Source organism: Rhinolophus ferrumequinum, chromosome 8 (assembly GCF_004115265.2).
Source record: "Rhinolophus ferrumequinum isolate MPI-CBG mRhiFer1 chromosome 8, mRhiFer1_v1.p, whole genome shotgun sequence".
NCBI lineage: Eukaryota > Metazoa > Chordata > Mammalia > Chiroptera > Rhinolophidae > Rhinolophus > Rhinolophus ferrumequinum.
Window position 1 is genome coordinate 37,165,396 of NC_046291.1, and position 25,476 is coordinate 37,190,871.

At 35.9% G+C, this 25,476-nt stretch overlaps 1 protein-coding gene and 1 pseudogene across 2 annotated transcripts in view; both read left to right on the forward strand.

Moving 5' to 3' along the window:
* Positions 1-25,476, forward strand: part of TMEFF2 (transmembrane protein with EGF like and two follistatin like domains 2) — a 231,365-nt gene that overhangs the window by 133,675 nt on the left and 72,214 nt on the right. The window lies entirely within an intron of this gene.
* Positions 827-2,111, forward strand: LOC117025446 (protein DEK-like; annotated as a pseudogene).

Here is a 25,476-nt window from a genome sequence, read left to right on the forward strand (position 1 = left end):
ATTAGGCTTTTTTTTTATTAACACCAAGAGACTAGACAGTATGTGTACTGAAAACATTTCCATTGTCTGTTTCCAGAGCATTCATAATAAGTAGCTTTCTGAGGTATAAGCATTATTTACTGAGAAACTGTCCTCCCAAAGGTGTTTTAAATTGGGTAGAAACTATTTCTGGTCTTCAGTGGTTTACTTCCAAATACTCATATATTGTATGTGTTGGTTCATCTAAACAACAAATCAGCAAGCCAGCCTCAGCAGCTCCCATCCATCTGTTCCAGATACATTCCCCTAACAGGATGTATAATATCTAGTACATGACTGAACAAATTGTAAGATTATATGCAACACCACTTGAAAAACCAATACTGCTGAAGATCTATATGTTTGTTTAAGTAAAAAACAAAAACAAAACAAATATCCGTTTTGATTAGTCCCCCCAATGCAAAGTAAAATTGGGTCCATTCATCCCTTCATCACGAAGCTATGAATGAAATAAGAAATCTGGACAATGCCCTTGGGAAGGGTGATCTTCCAAGGTTGTTTGTAACAGCTCTTTTTTATTCGTTGCAGTCTTTTCCAAGTCTTTGACATAACAGTTGACTCTGTTCTCTGCCCTCATCCTAAAATGAGCTTTGTATAATTAAAATAGTATTATCCAGGGTAATAAAAGGAATGCTAGGTCTGAACTAGCCATAAGTGCCTAGAATTAGCAGATATTAAGAGATGTATATCGGGGAGAAGTACATAATAATTGGGGAAAAAGCAAAAGTAAGAAATCAAACAAAATAGCTTCAGGAATCTTGTTGATTCTGGGGAGCCAAGAGCTTAGTGCAAGCGTCACTCCAGCACTCCGGACAGCAGACAGCGGGCCCTGTGCACCTTGTCTTCGTGGCCTGAGGCTGCCTGAGGCCTCCATGTGCCCACACGTGCCAGACCCACGGCAGCTGGGACCCACCAGCGTCCACAGCATATCCTCCTCTGGCCCTGCTGCCCAGGGAGAGGGAATCCCCAACCAGCCCGCATGCAAAAAAGAACCCAAAATTCCTGGCCAGAAAGAGAAAAGTAAAGAGGACAACAAGGAGGACAGAGAGACTGAGGGAGAAGAAGAGGAGGGAGAAAAAGAAGAGTCTCCTGGTGGAAGGCAAGAGAGAAAAGGAAAAAGTAGAGAGGCTGACAATGCAAGTCTCTTCTTTACAAAGAAAGCCATTTACCATTGCACAAAGAAAGGGGCAGAAACTTTGTGAAATTAAAAGGATACATTTCTTTCTGAGTAAGAAGAAAATGGATGAACTCAGAAATCTACATAAACTACTTTACAACAGACCACTCACAGTGTCCTCATTAAAGAAGAATCTGGGCCAGTTCAGTGGCTTTCCATTTGAAAAAGAAAGTACCCAGTACAAAAAGAAGGAAGAAACGTTCACAAATTTTAGAAATGCCACGTTAAAGAGCATCTGTGAGGTTCTTGATTTGGGAGTAATCAAACAGTGAACTGATGAAGATAATCTAGAACTTCTTAAGTATCCAAAGGCTTCTGGCAAACCATTGCCAAAATCTAAAAAAGCACTTCTAGCAAAGGCAATAAAAAGGAATGGTACAGTTCTGAAATGGCAAAGAAAGCTAAGCAAACCAAGTGTCCTGAGATTCTGTCAGATGAATTGAGCAGTGATGAAGATGAAAAGAAAAACAAGGAAGAGACTTCAGAAGAAAACAAATAGAAAATGAAGAGAAGCCACCAAAAAAAAAAAAAAAAAAGACTTACTAAAAGATAAAAACCTATACAGAAAGTCACTTCTGAAAGTAAAAAAAAAAATCTGTTAAAAGTGCTAATATGAAGAAAGCTATAGCAGCACCATCAAGAAGAATTAAAACAGTTAAAAAAAAAAAGAAAGTTAATCTGATGATAGTTAAGATGATGAACCTTTAATTTAAAAATAGAAACCTCCTACCGGTGAAGAATTAAAGGAAACAGTAAAGAAATGATTGGCCAGTGCTAACTTGGAGGAAGTTACAATGGCACAGATTTGTAAAAATGTACATGAAAATTATCCTGCTTCTGATTTAACTGAAGGAAAGGTTTTATAAAAACAACTGTTAAAGAGCTAATTTCTTGAGATAGAAGACAGAAACAGATGACTTGTTCCATGGATTTCAACATCTGATTTACCGCATTATACCAGCAAAGAGAATGTATTTCCTTTCCTAAAACCTTGCAAGCATTGTAGGTAGAACTTACTGCTGATTTTTTTTATCGTGGTGTAAATTTGAGTTAGCCATTTTAAATTGCATTTCTGTGCAGTTTTTAGTTTAAAATTTTGCATGGCAGTAATTGTTCTTTGCTTTTATAGTTGTATTTTGGATTTCTTTATATAAGGTCATAGATTCTTGAACTGTTGTGATTTTTAGTACACTTAATATTAGCTTGTTTAAGACATACTTTTAATCGATTAGAACAGAAACTATTGTAACTGCCATTTACGCATGCAGAGATTATTGCAATATTTAGCACATGAAATATTTTGAATACATATCTCTCTGTCAGTGTAAAAACTCAGTGACAGTGTGTTCATCATGTTAAGAATATACAATCTTCAGCTGTCCAAATGACTAAATTGGAACTTTTCTCCTGCATGTGTATATGTGTCAAATTGTCATCATGACAAAAGTGAGATGTTAGTTTTGTATTTTTAATAACAAATTTGTTGTATATAAAGTGTTTTTTTATTTCTTTTGTGCAGATCAATTTTTAAACTCATAGGTAGATATCTTTACATTTATAAACTATGAAATGTCAGTGTTCAGCCAGATGGTATCACGAAGCAGTGAAAGTCAGAATTCAGTGAAGAAAACACTGAAGGAACAGATAGTTCTCTGCTTTGCCTTGAAAGTATCATTAATTTGTAGTTTTACTGTTAACTCTGCAACAGTGTCTATAGATGCATTTTATATTAAAGATAGACTAAAACCAACACATCAAAAGTTGAAAAAAATTGCAGAAGAGTGGGATTAGGTACAAGCACATTTGGCTTATAATAAATGACTGATTTTTATTAACTGCTTTTGCCCATTTAAAATGCTGATATTTATAGGGAACCTGGCCACCTTTATAAGTACGCCAAAAAGTACCAGGAATAATGCCAGAAATAATGTGTAGGCAATAGTGGTTATCTCTAACAAAGTATTTCTCAAAAGTGATAATTGATTTATTTTTAACATTTGTGGAATTAGAGCTATTGAGTTTTAAATTTTGGCCAGTCAGAATTCTGGGTTATCAACATATGGACCACCGCTGAATGGTGCTAATTTGTCTTTTAAATTGACTGTTTAATCAATTTATTAAATAATCTAAATTTTAAAGTAAAAATTGCTGCTTATGAGAGAATTAGGCCTTTCATAATCCAACTGAGTGTTTAAAATAAAAATATATTTTCATTATAGAGCAGAAATATATAAAAATACGTTGACTGTTAACAGGTATTTTCAGGTTTGACATGTTTCTTGATAAAATTGTTAAGATATTAGAGAAAGGTACACTTAATATAAATGAATGGAATAAATTAAATGAGACTTAAGAATTGGCCTTTGATTTTAAATATTTAATTTGTTCCAGTAAACCTTTTCAATAAAAATAATAAATCAAAAAATATTAGCTTCACATTAGCAACAATTAGCGATGTATTTAGAGATATCTGCATAAATGTGGTACTTTAAGACATTCACATATAGCATCAAATTATCAATTATGACAATTAAATAAAAATAATGTTTTTAATGAAAATATACAGTTTAATTTCAATTGAATATGTTTTCTCTTCTGTAGCAAAAGTATTGATTAGAGAAAAATAAACTGCAAGAAGCTGTCTGCAATGCAGAGATATTAGACAGTCATACTTAAGGAAAAAAAATAAAAAGAAGCCCTGTATCAATCAATATATCAGTATCTAACATTTTTGTGTAAAGTTATTACATGCTTAGGGTATATATTATGGAATATTGAATTTGTAAGTCTTTTAACAATTCTCTTTTTGTAATTATGTTGGAGGAAGTATTTGCCTTTTGAATCATGCATGGCATGATGGGACAGTCAGATGAAAAGGAAAAACTTCTAACATATCGAAAACCTTATACTTTTCAGACTACTTTCTTCTCTCTTGTGGTCCTCTGATATCTCTATAATGTAGGTAGATTAGGTAATGTTATCATCATTTTACAAATAAATATATGAAATCCCTGAAAGCTTAAGGGTGATCAACATGTAGCAAAAGGAAGGGCTCAAGTGACTCATGCGACTATCTCATCAAAGCTACCAAAGAGAGATTTAAAAAAGAGAGAGAGAAAAGAGCTGGCATGACACAGTGGAAAGACTACTAAACTGCCAGTTCAGAAAACTGAGTTCTCATCTTGGATAAAATCACATTTCTTTTGGTCTCTTTTGTTTTGTTTTGTTTTGTTTTGTTTTGTTTTGTTTTGTTTTTCATTGATTAGATTACATAGATAGATGATAGATCTACAGCCGTATTGTAATATAATTCACACAAAACTCATTCATTCAAAGTATCCAATTTAATGCTTTTAATATAGGCACCAAGTTGTGCAACCATCAACACAATCAATTTTATAATATTTTCATCACCCCTAAAAAAAACTTGTAGCATTATTAACCCCTCTTCATTTCCCCCCAAGTTTCCCCTCCTGCATCTGTAGGCAAAACTCATCAACTTTATATCTCTATAGATTTTCCTATTCTCATATTTTATATAAATGGAATCATTCAATATATGGTACTTTGTGACTGGTCTTGTTTCACTTAGCATGATGTTTTCAAGGTCCATGTTCATTGTAGCATGTATCAGTATTTTGTTCTTTCGATTGATAGAAAATATTTCATTGTGTAGATAGATATACAACATTTGTTTATTCATTTATCAGGTGATGAACATTTGGGTTGTTTCCAATTTTTAGCTATTCACATAATGCTGTTACAAACATTTGTGTACAAATATGTATGTGTATGTGTGTTTACAAGTTTTAGTCTAGGCATATGTTTCCATTTTTCTGGGATATGTACCTAGATGTAGAATTGCTAGGTCAAATGGTAATCTTATGATTAACTTTTTAAGAAACTGCCAGACTGCTTTCCAAAGTGGCTACACCATTTTATATTTCCTTAAGTAGTGTGTGAGGATCCAAATTTCTCCATATACTTGCTAATACTTGTCATTACCATCTTTTTGCGAATTATAATCCAAGTAGGTGTAAAGTGGTATCTAATTGTGGTTTTGATTTGCATTTCCCAGACAGCTACTGATGTTGAGTCTCTTTTCATGTGCTTGTTGATCATTTGGGTATCTTCTTTGGAGAAAGAAGATACCCAAATTTTTATTGAGTTATTTACCTATTTATTATTGAGTTGTAAGAACATTTTTATAACATATTATAGGTATATCCTTTTACCAAATATATATGACGTGCAAATATTTTCTCTATCCTGTGGAGTTGTATTTTCCCTTTTGTGATTTTCAATTGTAAAGCACAAAAATTTTGAATTTTGATGAATTCCGATTTGTTTGTCTTTTCATTTTTCACTTGTGTTTTTGGTGTCATATCTAGGAAGTCTTTGCTTAACTCAAGAACACAATTACAGTTTTAGCTCTTGTATTTTGACCTCTGATTCATTTTGAGTTTATTTTTGTATATGGAGGGAAGAATGAGTCCTAAATTATTTTTGCATGTAGATATCCAGTTGTTTCAATACCATTTATTAAAAAGGCAATTCTTTTTTCATTGAACTTTTTTTGGCAACTTCGTAAAAAAATCAATTGATCCTATATACGAGGGTTTATTTTTTGAACTCTCATTTTATTCCATTGATGTATACACCTATCCTTATGCCAGAACTAACTCCATTTTTCTCGTAGGTAAAATATGGGAAATAAGGTGATAGTCTAGATGATTTACATGGTTCCTTTGAATTCAAACATCATCTTAAGATAGGAGCAGAATTACTTTGAGCTATAAAGACCTACTTCACAAGCATCCCCAGTGATCACAGTGGTATTGTTCCTCTTTCCCCTTTGGCCTAAAGTTTCCACTAACTAATTTTTATTAAGAAAAGTTGGTCTACTGTGCCCAAAGGGTAGCATTTACCACTCTATATTTTAACCCTGATATAGAAAGTAATATAAATAAGTTTTTATATTGACTAGTCATCTGTTTAGAAAGCAAGGAAATGGGATGTTCTTTAAAGGATTTGAAGCAAGAGTGTGAAAAGTAAAAATACAATGAAGCTATTTAAATAAGAGAAAAAAAATTGAAGCGTTGAGTAATAAAACAATGTTGAGGAGAAGAGAAAAGGAAAAAGGTAGGATAGAAAAAGAAATAATTGTAAAAAAATATCAAATTAAGAGAAGCTGCTACAATTAATCAAAAATCCTAACTCTAAGTATCCTGGAATTCAAGGAAAGAAAGAAAAGAAGTAATTCTTGTGGTGTAATTTCCCAAGACATACAGATGGCCAACAGACACATGAAAAGATGCTCAACTTAACTAGCTATAAGAGAAATGCAAATCAAAACCACAATGAAATACCACTCATTAGAATGTTTGTTATCGACAAGACAAGAACTAACAAGTGTTAGAGGGGATGTGGAGAAAAAGGAACCCTAACACACTGCTGGTGGGAATATCAATTGGTACAGCCATTATGGAAAACAATATGGAGATTCAACAAAAAAATTAAGACTAGAATTACCATATGACCCAGCAATCCCTTTTCTGGGTATCTACCCAAAAACTTTGAAAACATTTATTTGTAAGGATATATGTACCCCTATGTTAACTGTAGCATTATTCATAATAGACAAGACATGGAAATAGCTGAAGTGTCCTTTGATGGATGATTGGATAAAGAAGATGTAAGACATAGATACAGTGGCATATTACTGAGCCATAAAAAAATGATGATATATTGCCATTTGCGACAACATGGATGGATCTTGAGACTATCATGTTGAGTGAAATAAGTCAGACAGAAAAGGACAAGAACCATACAATTTCACTCATATGTGAGATATAAAACAGAAAGCACTACATGAACCAAACCAAACAAACAAACAAACTCATAAACACAGACAACAGTACGGTGGTTGCCAGATGAAGGGCGGTGGGGGGAGGCTGTAAAGGGAAAAGGGGTTCAAATATATGATGACAGAAGGAGACAAGCCTTTGGCTGGTGAGCACACAATGTAATATACAGAAGATGTGTTATAGAATTGTACATCTGAAACTTACACAGTGTTATTAACCAATGGTACCCTAGTAAATTTAATATAAAAAAGAAAAAACAACTAGTTCATCAGGAGATACTTTCGTAAGTTCTGAACGCCACCCAAATTTATACTGTATGCCTTTAATAACATTTTGAAAGAACTAAAAGACAACATCCTTAATAACTAGCTTATAAATTATATAAAATTATTTATATTGGATCTTAATGTAATATATTAATGATAAAATTCTAAAGTTAAAAATTACATCTCTGTAGAGGTGATTCTCTGTGAGACCTGTATAATGATATCCAGATATGTTGTTGTTATATTTCACTAAGTACAGGGTTAAAACAAGAGGAATCGATGGCAAATGTATTTTAGTCTTTTTCTATTAATTATAGTTATCTCAACCAGAAATTAGGCAGAACCCTTAAAATATTTCATATGAGTCTTTAGGATTATAATTCCCTTTTACAGATCACAAAACTAAGCAGTTGTTGAAAGATAATTTGTTCATGCAGCAGAGTAAGGAAGAGTGCCAGTGATCTTGAGAAGGTCCTAGAACATAAGAGAGGTGGTTCTTATACAAGTTTGTGAAAAATGGGAAAACATTGTTCAGCTTTTTATGACAAATGTGCTTGTTTTGATTGTAATTAGTTAAATGATTAAAAAATAGAAATGAGAAACAAAGAGAAAATATGCAAAGTAATAGATCTTAACATACGGCTTAACGATTATAGTTTTGTATTTAGAATGCAAAATGTAACTGAGATATATGTATATTTACTATCAATTCTGTTCTTTCTATTTTGACTCAGATAATCAATAAATAACCAATATTTTGGTAGGTATATTTGACTATATATTTTTTAATGTTCATAATGGGATTTATAGTCCTATATTAGTATAATCAAGCTTCTGGAAGTTTTAATCCACTTATTCATCTATTGTATCTTTTTCCCCCAATTTTTATTTTTCCCAACTCAAAGTACAGTTTCAAATTTATTTATTTATTCATTTATTTTAAATTTTTGTTTATTTTTCAGTTAGAGTTGACATATTAGTTTCGGGTGTACAACATAGTGAATAGACGTTTATATATTTTACGAAGTGATCACCCTGATAAGTCTAATACCCATCTAGTACCCACCATACTTAGTTATTACAATGTTATTTACTATATTCTGTATGCTGTGACTATATTAATAAATGGCAAATTGTACTTCTTCATTTCTTTCACCTTTTCCCCCATTCCTCCAACTATCCTCCCATCTGGCGATGACCAATTTGTTCTCTGTATCTGTGAGTTTGTTTCTGTTTTGTTTGGATTAGAGGGGGAAGAAATCTTAGCATTAGTCACAGAACAACACATAGTAATAAAATAGAGTGCACGAGGGCAGTAGGCCTGCAATTTTCAAAAATGTAATTTAGTTTAATTCCAATTTTGTTGCCTAGAACATTGGCTAGAAGGGTTGATGTAGAACATTGTGAATATTAAAAACTGTAGCGTGCAAAATTGCTAGTCAGGGAGAATTTCTTTTTAATAGGAAATAAGACAATACAATGGACACAACAAATATCTTAAGTATCGAAAAGGTCAGTGTCCACATGAGCTGGGATGATTGAGTCTGAAATGTTTGAGAGAATAATTTAAAATAACAACTAAGCTACAGTGAGCACTGACTTTGTGCCCTGCACTCCTGTAAGGGCTTTGCATTAATTAATTTATTTAACCTTTGCAAGAAAACTACAAGTTAGGTACTATTACTATTTCAGTTTTAAATATTGACGCACAAAAGTGTCGCACAATATTGTGGCGCACAATAGTGACGCACAGTTGAAAATTGACGCACAAAAGTGTTAAGTAACTTGTCTCAGTTTTCTTAACCATTAAGGGTCAAGTCCAGATTTGAACCCAGAGGTCACACTTTTGCCTATTTGGTGAACATTGTGCTCCAGGAAACTAGGGGCACAGTGGAGAATTTGCAAGACTTGGAAGAGTTTTGCAGGTGTAAAGAAGGGAGAGAAATTTCCTTGGGGAAATAGAGAAAGAAATGTATGTTTATATAGCATGCGAGTCAACTGACTCATCTATGGAAGTCAAGTGCACCATCTCTTTTAATTGTTTACAACAGTTCAGTGAGTTAGATATTGTTTTCTTCCCTTTATATATAGACAGAAACTAAGTTTTGGGGAGGTAAATACTAGTAACATGCCAACTGTAATGTTGCTAGGTAGGTAGTTCTTGAATTCAATTTCAGATTTTTCTAAAATATTTTCAAGATCCATGCTCTTTTCATTGTGTGATGCTAGAGGGTAGATGTTAAGGTAGAATTAAGGTAGAGTTAAAGAAGCTGTACTTTCAGAGGAAGGAGTAGCTTATGACTGAGAATATATATAGTACCTGAAGAGTTGGAATAGTACCCATAGCCAAATGATGGAAGACATGATTGTCAAGTGTATTAGTTTGGGTAAGTAACACTAAGTGTTATAACAGAGAAGTGCCAAATTATCAGAGGTATCACACACACACACACACACACACACACACACACACACACACATTTAATTCCTGCTCTCCTCACAGTTTAAGGCAAATGTTCCTAATAAGGCAGTTGTACACATGATCTTTTAGGAACCATGTTTTTTTTTCCCTATCATGGACCTGCCTGCCCTTGTCTAAATCACTGAAGTCCTATTCATTATTTAATAGGACGGAAAAGGAAAGGGAAGGGAAGGGAAGGGAAAGGAAGGAAAGGGAAGGAAAAAAAAGAAAAGAAAAGAAAAGAAAAGAAAAGAAAAGAAAAGAAAAGAAAAGAAAAGAAAAGAAAAAAGAAAAGAAAAGACCATACATGGGAGTTTTTGTTGGCCAGTCTTGGGACTGGCATTCCTCACTTCCTCATATATCACTCTGGCCAGAACATTTGTTACATGGTAAGGAGAAAGAACCCAGTAATGAAGTTTGACAATTGCCCCTGAAAGAAGGAGACATTGGAGTCAGGGAAGCTGTACAGTAGCAATAGATATGTGTTTAGTGCATATGATGGGTCATGTTCTGTCTGTGCCCTGGCAATAGTGTATAACACAGACAAAACTCACACCTGTAAAGGTCTTATATCCTGAGGAAGTTCCAGTCCAAGAGGGTGACATAGACATCCTAAGAAAGAACAGACAGGGAGATTGGTCATCAAGAAATAAACAAGTAAAAAGAAAGGGAGGGAGGAAGATGATTTCAGACACGTTTTTAAAAAAGAAAACAGGAGTTCTGAAAAGCAGGTCCTGGGAGAGGTTGATGCTATTTAAGATGCGTATTTAGGAAACACCTCTCTGAGGATTGTCATTTGAATCCAATAGCAAGAAAGAGCTAGCCTCACAAATATCTGTAGAAACAGAATTCTGAGCAAAGAGAAGCTCTGGTCCAAAGGCACAGAATGCAGAAGGGCTTGGTATGCTGAAGGAACTGACAGAAGATTTGTGTGGCTGGAGTCCAGAAAATAAGAAAGAAGGTCTTAGATGAAATTTAGAAGGGGCCTAATCATGAAAGTTCTTGTAAGCCTTAATGAAGAGTGTTGATTTCATTCTAAGTATGCTGAGAAGCTTTCAGATGTTTTCATCTGGTAGTGAAATAATTTAGTCTTCCCCACTCTCACTTCCTCCTGAAGCCTTACTAGACCATTCCAGAACATCATTATTGATGCCTTTTCCCATATCCCAGAGCATTTGTCCTTGTTTCAATTATATTAGCACCTAGTTACCTTGAAGTGGGGATACGTGATTTCCTCAACTGGAATGTTACCTCCTGGAGAACAGAAACTTCTATTTAATTTGCGGCTCCCTCAATAACAAGCAGTTCCAAGAAAGCACTTAGGTCCTGAGTAAGTGCATGGACAAATGAATGATGAATAAATAGATGGAGGAAGGAATGAAAAATAGTTAAAGGAATAGAGAGCAATATGCTCTTATATTTAGAGTCTGCAATATGTTTTTCACTTTTGCTATGTCATTTGAGCCACGCAAGCACAGGGGGTGCATGGGGAAGAGTTCGGTAACCACTCAATTATGAGAAGCAAGAGATTAGAAAAAGAGGCAAAGAGAAATAAAGATTTTTGAGGCTGAGTGCTGGGAAAAATAATGGAACAACTTTGAAAACAGGGATCAGGAGGTAGAGTCAATTTGGAGTAGGGGAGGGAGACGGTGAGAGAAAGTTATGTTCTGATTCAGCTGATAAAAGGCAGAACCAAGCGAAATACCCAGTAGGCAAGTAATTAAAGGTTAAGTTGTGTGGTGCAGACAGAAAGAGCTGCAGGAGTTCAGAGAAATCTAATAAAGAAAATGGATTTGGGGCTAAGGAATGAGAATAGACACTGGCCTAGCCAAAAGTTAGACTATTGGGAAAAAGGACACAAAATATTTACTGAAAATAATGTGATTCAGAAATAAAGGAAAATAGAAAGATATCAGGATGTATTAAGAGGCAAGAAATTGGAAATAGACCAAAGGTGGGAGGGGACATAGGAACTGCTATCCTCCACTTGTTTAATTAAAAGATAAAATCACTGCCCTGCTGCTCACTGAATACTTCTATTTCCCACTTCCAGAGTAGGAGAAATAGCACTGTGTCACAGGATTGTACTTCTTGGTTCCCTTGAGGTTGAGGAACCTCAGGTGTCTAGTTCAAGACCTTGACCCATGGCTGAGTTTTTGATTGTCAGTGCAAGTCTCTGCCGAGTTCTTTCCTCTTTCTGGTATTGTAACCTGCAGTGTTCAAGTTAAGTGACTGCTTCATCATCCTGGGTCTTTGGGTGACAGGTAACATGAATAAGAAATAGATCTTTGTTGTTTTAAGCCACTGCGATGCTGAAGTTGTTTGTTACTACAGCATAACACCTTATCCTTACTGATGAACTCAACATCAATGAGGAAAGGTAAACGTGAGTGAGATAGACTCTTGAGATAGGAAACAGGGGAGAAATTGAGAGTCATTAAAGAAAGCAGAGAAACAAATTCGGTAAATGGCACTGTCTGCTATGGCCTGAATATACACCCTCCCACACACAAATTCATATGTTGAAAACGTACGGTGGTATTAGGTGGTGGTATTAGGATGTGGGCCTTTGGGAAGAGGTCTTAAGGGAAGAGTCCTCATGAATGTGATTAGTGTCTTTATGAAAGAGACCTGAGAGGGCTAGCACTCCCCTTCCACCACGTGGCTTTATAGCAAAAAGAGAGCCATCTATGAGGAAACAGGTACTCACCAGACACCAAACGGGCTGGCGCCATGATCTTGGTCTCCCTAGCCCCCACAACTGTGAAAAATAAATTTCTGTTGTTTATAAGCCACCCATACCATAAATACCAAACTTATGGCATTTGTGTTGTAGCAGCCCCAATGGACTAAGATTCTCTCCAAAGGTGTTGCAGTGGGGTAACCCTGGAAACATAACCACAGATGTGTTTACCTCCCCATCCAGGCTCCACCCAGAGATAAGTAGGAGAGGCCACCTCCTTCAAGGAGACTGGTGAACTCTTTCGACTGGCTGGCTGTGTCACTCTCCCTGCCTCCTCCTCACAGCTAACATAAATTACGTTGACTTGCCTGAGCATCAGGAAGCTGAGAGGACAGGTAGAGGTGCTTCCAGATCTCCAGCATCACACTGCCTATGACAAAGGAGAAAAAAGAACCAGTTAATCAGAACCAAAAGCATAAAGTAGGACAACAGTTTATAAACAGGGATAGCAAAATGCTTGATTGGCTTCTGACGAGAAAGATATATTTAGGAAGATAAATCCAAGCTTACAGAATAAAGCAGAAATTGATTTTCCATGTGAGGCCTACAAATCTAGAGACTAGTAAAAAGAAAAGAGAACAAAAAAGAGGTAAATCCATTTTTGTTCCTACAATGTGCAACATTATTAGTGAGTTGTTTTCCCGTGGAGAAGTGATGAAGAAGGTAGAAGGGAAAGGAAATGAATATCTTTTTTAGCTCGGTATTTCACTACTTGTAGTGACCTAATTTTAAATTTGAGGAATTATACATAAAAATATATTTGATATAGTGTTTTGAATATTTTAAATGAAATTCTAAGATTCATTGTGAACTTTATATAGGAAATAATCTGTTTTATTCATTTTTAAAACTCAAAATCATGCTTTAAAAAGAGAAAACTTTTTTTTTCTTTCTAAAAGAGGAGAGAGAAACAAACTTGTAAAACTCGCTCTGTTAGGAAATTTCTTTTACAAGAAGAGAATTTTCACTGCCTAACAAAAAGACCCCACCAGAGGAAATACTCAATTGGCCATTGAGCTGGACCTAAATCACAGGTGTGTGATGATCACACGATATCAAAGTCAAGTCTAACAAATCTGTCTCACTCATTGACCAAATCCTGGTGGTCATATTTTAATAGACAAAGACATGCTTGGATGGATGGATGGACAGATGAGTGTGTGGATAGATTTATATAATGAGGCAACTTGGTATCTTAAGAGAGCATAGACTTTGTGTAAAACAAACCTGAAAACAAAAAAAGGGGGCTCTTGTGCTAAAAGCAGTCTAATTAAGGGCCCAGATGCTGAAGTCAGATTGCCTGAACTTAAATTTTGGTGCTGCCACTTACTTCTGTGTGCTCTTAGGCAGGTTCCTTAACCTTTCTGAAGCTCCATGTTTACATTCACATAAAGCAAATTTGGATATCTATTATTTGAGGGTGTTAGGAAGATACATAATAACTATTATCATTAACCTCAGTTTTCTTTGAATTTCTTATTTTAAACAAATATACCTCAAAAGTGTTTCTCTTTGCCTATATCATAAAAATTTATTGTTCAGACTGTGACTTGGAAGAATGTCACTCATTCACTCATTATTGGTGACCTGTACAGTGGTGTCCTAACTTATCTCAGAAATTCTTCATAAGTCTCCAAAGCATCCATTTGAATAGGCCTTGAATCTTAACACTTAATTCTGCTTAGGTGGGGGTGAAGGCGATCAAATCAATTGTTTGAGATTGTAAATGAAATTAATGCTTTGACTTACTTTTTTATACTTTGAATAATAGAATAGGTGTTATATAGATTAAAGAGTTTAAATGAAGAAAAATCATACCAGCCTGAATTCTTAGGAAAATTTTTGTTGTTGTTAAAGGGAAAAAAACATTTAATTTAAAATATAAAGTAAATAGCAATTATTCACAATACTTGTTCATTGATCTTTTTTTTTTTACTAAATCCAATACTAAATAGTTTACAACAATGATTATGTTTAATATTCAAAAGAGCCCTAGGAAGGTTACTATCCTCGTTTGGCGAAAGAGAAAACTGAGGCTTAAAGGGTTACAAGGTCCCTTACGTCATATCATATGGATAATAAGTGAACTGAAGCAGGACCTAAGTGGAAGCAATCTGGTTCCAGAGCCCAGGCTCCTTACTGCTGCACTCAAATAATTGGCTCTCAAATAATCGTAGTGTGTTCAATCCATCTAGATGGCACCTTGGAGATCATATAATGCTGTCTCTTTGTATTACTGCTTGTAAATGTAAAGCAGAGAGAAGTTAAACGATCTGCCCAAGGTTATACATTTCCATCTTTTCCTCCACATAATAACACATTCTCATCTGAACTCATTTCTAGGGTTTATACAGACTAATGGGAAAATCATGACATTTGTTAATTGAATGCCCAATAAAAGAATCATTTTCATCTGGTTTTTCCATCTCATGTCCATGAAAGAAATGTAAAAATGTGTTGCAAAGCCAAAAGAGTTCTTATCTTCATTAATACCCTGCTTTTCTACAGAAGGAAGAAAACCATCCTGAGGCTGGTCTGTTTTAAATGAAATAAGTGTGTGGTCATTTTCTTTGTGAAGAACATCTCTGAGGCATTAAGGGAAAAGCTGTCACGACTAACCTTCTAAGTCATGTAATTTTAACTTACAACGAACACATGACTTGAAGTATATTTCCTACACTGCTAGTGTATTATTTTATAAGGTCCTGCAATTCCAGGTAGAAAACCAATAGGGCTAAAAGTGCGTTGTCTTTTCAATAAAACAATTTATTTTATTTTTAACTGTTAATTTTTATTTGCATTAGAAGATATGTTTACAAATCTGCATAGTTACCTGAATGTTATTCTGATTTCAAAGTCAGGAATTACTTTTCTTAAAAATTTAAGAAGCAGTCACTTCTACTTTTGACAAAGCCAGAAAGTAAGAAACACTCTGGATCATTTTCCTTGAAACTACTTACCATTGAAATTTAAAATTCCATGCATTAGATAAAAATGTCTGCTAAAGTTTCTACACGAGACCTTGTTTTGGTCTTTTACATAAAGGCCCAGCTCCCTCACTATCTTTGTGACCTTAGTTGTTACCTAACCTCGCTGAACCTCAGCTTCTCTATCTGTAAAGTTGGAGAAATAATTATCTACAGGATTTTATAAGGGTTAAATGCTAAGATATATATAAAATGTTTAGGACAATCCTTGTTACTCAGTAAATATCTGATATTAACTGTGTGAGCTCAGTATCTAATTACAATACATTCATCTGGTCCTGAGGCTTCAATTACTACTTTAGACATACATGTATGATTGACCAATATTTTTTGCAGCCCTGGATCTGAGTATTTATAGTTCTGCATATTTATTCATTTCTTTAACATATTTATTGAGTATCCACTAAGTGTCAGGCTTTGGTTGGGGTGCAGTGGTTACAGAAGTGAGCAAAATAGATTAAAACCTTGATCATTGAGCTTACTTTCTGTTAGGAAAACATGATAATTAAATAAACATATACATAGTTTATTAGATAAGTGCTTAGGTTAAAAAAGTGCACAAAAGTAACATAGGACTCATTAAGACATATTGAACAAGTGTTAAGGAAGTGGGGCATGAATATTACAAGTTTAGATAGAGTGATCAAGAAAGGCATTCCTAAGAAGGCAACATTTTACTCAAATTGTGAAGGATGTGAGGAAGCAAACCCTATGGGTATCAGATATAAGACCACAACAAACATTTATTGAGCATCAACCATGTACAATGTGTTTTCAGTGTCTCTTTCACACCACATATCCAAATTTAATCCATCACCCTCCCTCCCGAGTCTATTATATCTGCACTGTTTCTGGCACCACTGTTCTTCTAGTCACCGAAGCAGGCAATAAATTGTGTCATCGTTGATGCTTCCTTTTCATTCCTCTGTCCATACACACTAATGTCCATCTGCTCAGCTGCCAAGCCCTAAAAATTTTACCTCCATAATTCTCTCATGTCTATTTTGTTCTCTTTTTTGTTTTTGTTGAGACCAACGTATTTCAGAGCCATATTACCTTTACCTGGAATATTTTAATAATTACCTTATTGGTGCCTCAAAGTCCAATCCATGGCAGTGAGGTCAGTCTTCATAGACACTAATGGGTTTGTCAGTTCACAGTTCCAAAATCTTCAACAATTCGGTGACCCATCAGTGTCCAGGCTCTGGGTCAGCTCACTCAGATTCCCTTAGCCTTCTCATCACTGGAACAGGATGGCTACAGCAAGCATCTATAGGGTGCACAGCGATACTTCATACTCTTATAGCTCAGCATCCAAGGGCAGAACGGAGCAAGCCTCTGCCTCAATGAAAACTTCCTCGTTGCCATCGCCACCTGCAACAGCAGACTTCTTTTTGTTGCCATGGTTATGTCACATATTTGAGCTTATAAAAATCATGGGAAAGGGGAAGACCACTCAACACACACCCCCTCAAGAAACAAGCTTCCAATGTCTGAACAGAATCAAGGATTCTTTAGCAAAGGAGAGTGGGAATGGCTTTTGGATTGACGACAAATAATTTCTGCCAAACCCTCTGCTGAATACTAACTACTGAGTATGATCTTCAAGCCTTCTGAGATCTGCCTTCCTGAGATTTTTCCTTCCATGGAATGCTTTAGCCAATATGTGCTCTGAACTCCCCCATCTCCATGCCTTAGCTGAGTTGTTCTCAATGAGTTGTCTAGGGACTAAGGTATCGTTTGCCTTTTTCATTCTCATTCTCACACAAATGCACAGTGAAGTTTTCCAGAGGCCACTTGATATGTGTTATTCGACAATTTCAATACAGAAGCAGGTATTAGAATCTAGTTTTCTTCTATTAAGCCAAACATTAAAGGAATTTTCAAATATGTGCACATTGCCATTCTTCTCACTAAATTTATTTTTAGAAAAATTTTCATTTTTATAAAAATATGTTAATGTGAACATGTATTACACATGTTATTGTTTTTAAACAAATTAATAAGAACACATTTTTAAAAGCCTCAGTTTTATTTTCTACTATGGTAAATATCAACAGATTACACTGTGCATAAATACAAGCTCTTTGAGGTCCTCAGTATTTTTTAAGATTAGGAAAGGGGTCTCGAGATCAAAAATTTTGAAACATGTCACCCTAACCTAGATTACACAGTCTCCTCTACCTGCAATGTCAGGTCCTCCGTCACAAAATGCTTATCATAAAAGAATGTGAAATGATCTTCCTCAGTCCTTAGAAATAAGCTCTTATTCCACTGAATCCCAATGCTTTAGTTTTTTACTGCTGCAAAACCCCTTATCCCAGAATGTGTCAGGTTACAACAAAAATATTTATTCCGTCATAGCTTGTGTGGGTCGGGAATCGGGGTGTGGCTTAACCATGTGTTTCTGGCTCAGGCCCCTCCTAAGTCGCAGTTGGGATCTCTGCTGGGGCTGCAGTCATCTCCAGGTTCCCCTGGGGGAAGACCACCTCCACACTCACTCTGTGGTTATTGACAGGACACAGGTCCTTCTTGGCTCTTGGCCAAACTCTCCTCACAAATTGGTGGCTTGCTCTTTACCTCTGAGGTAAAGAGAGATTAAGGTAAAGAGAGATGGAGATAGAGATAGATTGAGATTGATTGAAGCCAGAGTATTTTTTTATAACCTAGTCTTGAAAGTGACATTCCATCATCATAGCCTGCTGTTTGTGGGGCCTAATGCAAAAAGAAAATGTGAAGTCTGTAGTTCAAAAAGCAGGGGAAAAGTTCTATTGAAGGCTTTTTTCCTTCTGTTAATTTTTTTTCTTGAGTTGTCATGATTTTTATTTGGTATGTCATTCTGAATATAGAAAGGTCAACATTTTTAATTATTATTATGAATTTTCCTGCTAATCTTTATATTATGTAAAGCTAGAATGAGTAAGATTGAATCTGTAAGATTCATACAAAATGAGTAAGATTACACAATTGTACTTTGTAGCTTGTATGTGAGTATACATTTCGTTCTATCAGAACAATGGAAATGGCTGCACAAAACTAACTCAACTGTTTTTATTTCATTTGTTGATACTCACACATTCTCAAACAACTCTCTCTACCTTCAGTTTATTAGTAAGGAAAGACTGAAAGGAAAAGGAACTACAGGTCATTCTTTCTCTTTCCTATTAAGTCATACTTTTTAGCACACATGGTTGGCTGATCCAGGGAAGTAACATGAGAAAAAAAATTAACATGAATGAGATCCTTGGTCATTTGTGTTTCCTAGGATGCCATTGCCTTCTTCCTGTGCCCTAAGCAAGTCTGGTTTGAACAGAAAGGACAGCTTCTCAGGCTGTCACTTCTCCATTTACTCAATTGTAGAAGTAACCCACTTACTTTGTACTTGCTTTGAGTCTTACTAAACTCCCATGAATCATTGATCCGCTAAATCCTGTGTTCTTTGGGCATCTAGAACACTATATGGGAATGGCACGGCCAAAAAGGAGGCAGACACACGTATTGAATGCATCTCTTCTGCTGACGTGCATGCCCCACTGTGTCACTGGACTTCAATTACAAAATTCAAAAACAAAGTTTTAAATCAGTGACAACAGAACATTAAACCAAATGCAGGATCCATGAAGCCATCTCTGCCCATCACTTTTGCTGTGTTAAAGGAGAATTACTGGGTCCAGCCTACACTCCAGGGAAGGGGGTTACATGTGGGCATGAATACCAGGAGATAGGAGTCCTTAAGAGCCATTTTGAATGCTGCCTACCACATCCAATATCATTTTTTCTCTTTTAATTTATTCCTTTCTCTCTGTACTCTATAGTGACTTACATACGTACTATCTCAGGTACTGTATCTGATGGTAGTCTCCTCAAGGCCAGGCTCCTTCTCTGATACATATCCTGGCACTGCTTTGGCATATGTAATATCCAACACATAGCAAGCACTGAAGATATGCTTATGGAATGAGTGAATGAATAATGCAATAGAAGTTTGATTTATATTCTGGTGAGTTATCTTTGTGGAAAATAATCAAAATTGAAAATTGAAAAAATCAAAATTGACCTTAATATTTTCTTGAAATGTTTCAAGATCTTATGACTGACTCCCTTTGTGAGTTCATATTTTTATCTTCCACAAACCACATATACTGGTTTCTCTTTTTAACCCCTCCTAGCATAGGTGCTTTCTGATCTCTAAACATAATCTTATTTGGGTTATTGTTATGGGTGAATTATTGTATTGGAGAAGAGAATTAATGATACAAGGGACAGCTGGAGCATATCTGGAGAAACTGTTCTGTTGGCATTTACATTTTTATTTTGGACTGCATCAAAATGGCAGGGGAGCTACGCCCTTTTAATGGTTTGCACATGTGGTCAGGCATTGTGTGAGCAAATAATGCTTCCCAGAGCTTGTATCCAATTTTCAGAAAAAAAGAAAATAAAAATGAGCAGAAGCCTTTGTAGATCTAAGCATTTTCTTCAGTTTTCTTCATCGGTCTATCCCACAATGCATAAGCTTTGACTTGCAGATCTGTTTTAAGGGTGTATTTTTTTTTTTTAAATAATGACAGAAGCTAAGTCTTTGTTTCTAAGGAACAGAATACAAAATGCATCCGTGTGCCATTTAAGAAAAACTATTTTGTCTGCCGTGCATCGTGTTTATGCACTCAATATAATACAGTGTTTCAAAAATAAGGCTGGACCCAGTCTCTGCCTGTTTATTCCACATAAACAGAAGGATCCCTTTTGACGTTGTAAGGACAGGATGTGTGCTAATGTCTCCAAGTAAAAGCCACAGCACTTGGCAATATAAATCCTTGTGTAGAGCAGCCTCACTGCTTTACAATATTGTGAAAGTGCACATAAAAGATAATATGATGATGCACATCAAATATTAATGTGCATTGACACATAGTCATCGATTACAGCAGCAAAGTGACCACACTGAGCCACGGTAGGTTTGTGTCTTCCTTCACCTTTGTCTTCACACTTCAGCTTTCCCTCCTCCTCCCAGGCCTAAGGAAAACAAAGCACTCTGTAACCTAACCAGCAACTCCAGGGATGTTCTGGCAGCAAAGCAGCCGGTATCCTCAGGGTCATCTGTTTACTTACAATAGAGTCCCTATTGGCTAATGTGTGATCACGTAAGGAATGGTATGTATCATTTCAGATTTATGATACTGTGAATTGAGCAAAAGCAAGAGCTACACAGGAGGTTGGAGAGTGGGAGTGGGGGAAAAACAGAAGTTCGCAAGAGCTGTGTATTTATTTCTTTACCGATTTCTTACCAGCATTTTAGCCCTAAATGCACCGTGTCTTTATCATGTTTCATGTAAGAATGTAAGAATAACCCAGCAACAATGCAACCTTGCAGTTTAGAAATAAATCTGTTGGCTAAATAGTTCAGTCGAATATGTATTTTTTTTCTTTGTAAAAGCTACAAAAGCAGTTGTGTTGCACCAGAGCGCTGCATTAGAGAGTCCACCTTCCCACTGTGTATCACGCCCCCTTGAGCCAGCACCCACCCCATATCCTGCTTCATTTGAGACTAGCACCACACCTCAAGAGGAAGGAAACACTAGAAATCTGTTTATGCATTTCTAAATCTCCCAATTTAAAAAGACATATGCCAAAATCATTGTATTGCTTCAGAGTTTTCCACTACTGTGGCACATCTTCAGATCTCTTCCCACAGAAAACTCAAGTACTGAATTTCATAACCCAGGATAGTATGCCGAAGAAGAAAGTTTGTTTTTCATTACACAGAAAACTATTTCTACCCATGATAGCTGTGCTTGAGTGAGAATTTCTCCGACTTCTTAGATTTGAATTGTGCTGGTTTCCATGTCTTCCCCATCCAGCATGCTTCCCGCTCCCCACCACAAAAAACTATATCACAATGAAAGGCCTTCCTGTAATGTTGAATTTCTTCCTCAGATAAGACCTTATCCAGCACCAGCTAAACCAGTAACCTCACACTTGATCGTAGGCCCATCCTCGTCATCCACTGCACAGTAATTCAGAGACTCAATAGACTGCTTTAAACGGAAATGGAACCCCCATTAACAGAAAAGTAGGCATGTTCAAGCAGAACAACTGCAGATACTCTCTTAGTCACCAACACAGCGGCCTATATAGCTTGAAGTCTGAATTTCTCACTGAATGTCAATGCATTTTCTCCAGCTCAATTATGTAGTCTTGACTAGGTAAACTTTTGATCCTCCCTTCATGTGAACGTTAGTCTATTTCCCTTACATTGGGCAATAGTATACCTCATTCCTTCCCTCTTTGTTTAGGCCTCTCTGCTTCTCATTAATTTTCTCCCAGTCAACCAGCCAGCTCTGGTCCCCCGTGGTTATAAGAAATTATCCATGCAATGAGCTTAATTTAGAAAACTGCTGCATAAAGAGGTGGCAACATTATCCTTCTCAGAGTCCCATCTATGTTTACTTTCATGCTACAGCCTCTCAGTGGTCACTGACATAGAAATAGACACTGAATTTAAAATGTTTTTACAGAGCCATTTGACAACTGATAAATAAAGCTGAGGCTAGACTCCAAGTTAAGTGCTTAAGGAAGTAAAACTCTAGCATCCATCTTCCTTATACTTAACATGGAAAAACGCATATGAAATACTGACCCTATATTTGAGTAATACTTCAAAACTCATGTCTTTAATAGTAGGATATAGGTCTGCTCTGCACAATTTATAATAGGTAAGTTCTCAAATTTTGAAATTCTATTGTAGAATAACTTTTAAATTCCATTGAAGAGCTACCAGTGTACTCCACATGCCTGCCACAGCTCTGTGGTGTACAACACTAATATAAGGAAGCATTCCACTTAATTTAATAAGTTTCTCAGCTTCTCTTTGATTTCACTCATGAAAAGACCAGAACCCACCATATTTTTAAAACAATAAAAAAATACTGAAGGGCATTCATGAATTTTTTTATAAACTACAATCTTTGGCTATATTTAAATTGAAATGTGTTGGCTTAATACAGTTTGTGTTAATTGAATGCAACTTGTAGCAAAATGAAAAGTAGAAAGTATCCATAAAATATAATTCCATTCCAGTAAGTTATGATAAATCGACTATGGAAAACCCTCATAAATGGAAAATACATTCAAAATTATCCCATGAATAAAGAAATACGGGAATATTGTGCTTTAGCCATAATAAACACATGCACAAGAGATATTTGACTATCACAAAATATATTTGTGAGATGGCCATATTTTGGTCCCAAAACTCTCCCCTCTGCAGTGTTCTTTCACAGAATTTCACAGGAAAGACTCTACTTTGTGTTAATCTTTCTTTAACGTGCTTTTTAATCACTTTGAAATGTGTGATTATCTTTAATCAATGAGCGTCGCTAAACCTTCTTCCAACAAGTGCAATCTGTCCCAAATTCAGGTAATCTAAGGATAATAGACTAAAAAGGGGATTATAGAAGTGGTGAAGGGAAGGCTCTCCCAGTTTAATATTCTGTCTGACTAGCAAACCTAATGAAACTTTTCCCTACTAAGAAAACAACTAGAAATATAGATAGATGGTGATGATAGAGAGAGAGAGAGAGAGATGATAGATAGATATTAAAAAACAAACAAACAAACAAACAAAAAACTAACACAACCTGCAGGTGTTTTACTAATTACAAGGCCCCAAAAAACTGTATTTAAAAATGCAATCAACACCCACCAATTTTTCGCCTGGAGAAACAAAGATTGCGACTGACCACTCTATCTCCAGCCTGTTTTGAAAAACATAAGGACCAACCAATCAGAAAACTGGTCACCCTTTCCTATATTAATCAGTACTGCTTTTGGAGAAAGCCAGAATGCTGCTGTCCCCCTCCTGTTTCCCATTATTATCTTTCTCAAAGTGCAAGCAGAAACTATAGTTCCTAGAACAAAATTAGGCAAGAAGTGGAAAGTACCTGATGTTGGTGTAGTTTCTGCAAGAAATAAATGCTACAGGCAGAGGAGGGAGGGAGTCTAGAAAGAGTTGTGGCTGCTGGGCATATCCACGATTGTCAATTTTTGTGTACTCAAACTTTTCAAAGTGTCTTAGAGGAAAGATGGGAGGACTGGCTATTTAAATGAAAGCCTAGACACTGGAAATTGGACTGGAACATATGGCCATCAATCTATCACACAGATGTAGATCTGAAAAAGGAATATGAAAACACACACAAAAAAAGGTCAGAGAATAGAATAACCACAATCCATACACCTTGCATATTTTCAGACTAGGTTTAGGTAAATCAGGACTAATTCAAAGAAAAATAAGCAAGCCAACAAACCAACCAAAAAATCCCCAACATCTTCTCTATTTTTCTTCATAATATAGGGAAACCCAACATAAGACTTAATATGTTTATTGGGAGATACCTACGTCATAAGGTTATCGTAATTAAATAAGGAATATAATGTATCTAAAACATGCAGCCCCTGGCAAGTAGTAAACATCCAATGAAAAGTAAGTATTATTATTGATAAACAACTGATACTAAAGAGATAATCAAAAACTACTTTCTTGAGTGTAAATAAATAATCCAAGAAAGAAAAGTTAAGTGCAGATTAAAAGAAAAACTTCAATGAATTAGTGAATAGATGTCCATTCCAAGACACCCTGGAAAATGTTTTTAATCATAAAGATAGAGAAAAAAATATTGACAAACATCTGGGTAAAAAGAAACAACTTACCTACTCTCTCAAAATAGTTCAATTAAGGAACCAACACCATTGTGACTGTGACAGAATTAGGAATTTATTTTAATGGGGGTAAGACCTTATGTATTCATGGGAACTGCTGAAAAGTATGTGAAGGACTGCTGCTTCTGCATCTGCCATTGACCATGACATCACTACAGGTCAACAAGGTTGGCAGTCAGGAAGAAAAGCTAGATATGAGTCAAAGAAGACAGCAAGGACAAACGAAGTCTGAAGGACCAAGTGGAACACACATCTGCCTGTCAGCCTCCAACCTCAACAATGCTGGTGACATGCAGAAGTTGACACCTTTAACTGCACACCTCATGACTCAGGACTCAGAGAAGCTGATGGAGGAAATCTAGTGGGAGCTTGTGGTGCTGCAGGCCAAGCTGCTGCCCCACAACATTGAAGGGAGGTAACATCAGATCAGCAACAATAAGCGTGGCCTGCAGCTGTGTCTGTTGCCCTAGATGGACTTTCAAAGTATAGTGGCTGCTTCTTTACTTCCAGCTAATTCTCTTGTGTCCCAGACCACGCAGGAAAGGGATTCCTGGGAAATGTAGTTCCAGTTTATATACCTACAAAGGAACAAAATGAGAATGACCTCAGACTTCTCCTGGAAAATCTTAATTCCAGAAAACAATGAAACAATAATAACTGAATTATGAGAGAATTAAGGTATGAGCTAAAGATTTACTTCTGTATAAGTTACGTTTTTGTCTGAAGACTTCGGTCCTCTTCAGCTCACTCAAAGTATCCTTAGGCATCCCACACCCCCATTCTACCACTGGTCTTTCTCTATTGAAATCCTTCTCCATCACTCCATGTTACCGTATGTTAAGCTGCTCCTAAGGCAGTTTTTCAAATTTCACAATTCTGCTTGCATCTTGTTACTCTTAGTTATGGTACACAGAGTCCAGAATCTTAGCCTAATAAATTTGATCTTTCTATCTCTTCTCTTTATTTCAAGTCCAGCCATAGTCATCCTTTAAATTGGCCTCTGGTATACTATGGTATGTTCAATCAGGGGCCCAGTCTTATTGCAAAATTTATACCTAAAAAGACAATCTTTAGGTTATCCAAGGTTTGTTTATTAACAAACTTCCAGGACCTGTGGGGTAACTGCCCCTTTGATTCCAATTCCTGCCATGTTTTTCTTCATGCGATTCTTAAATTTTGCTTCCCAGTTTCAGTCAACAAATTCACCCCACAAATGAC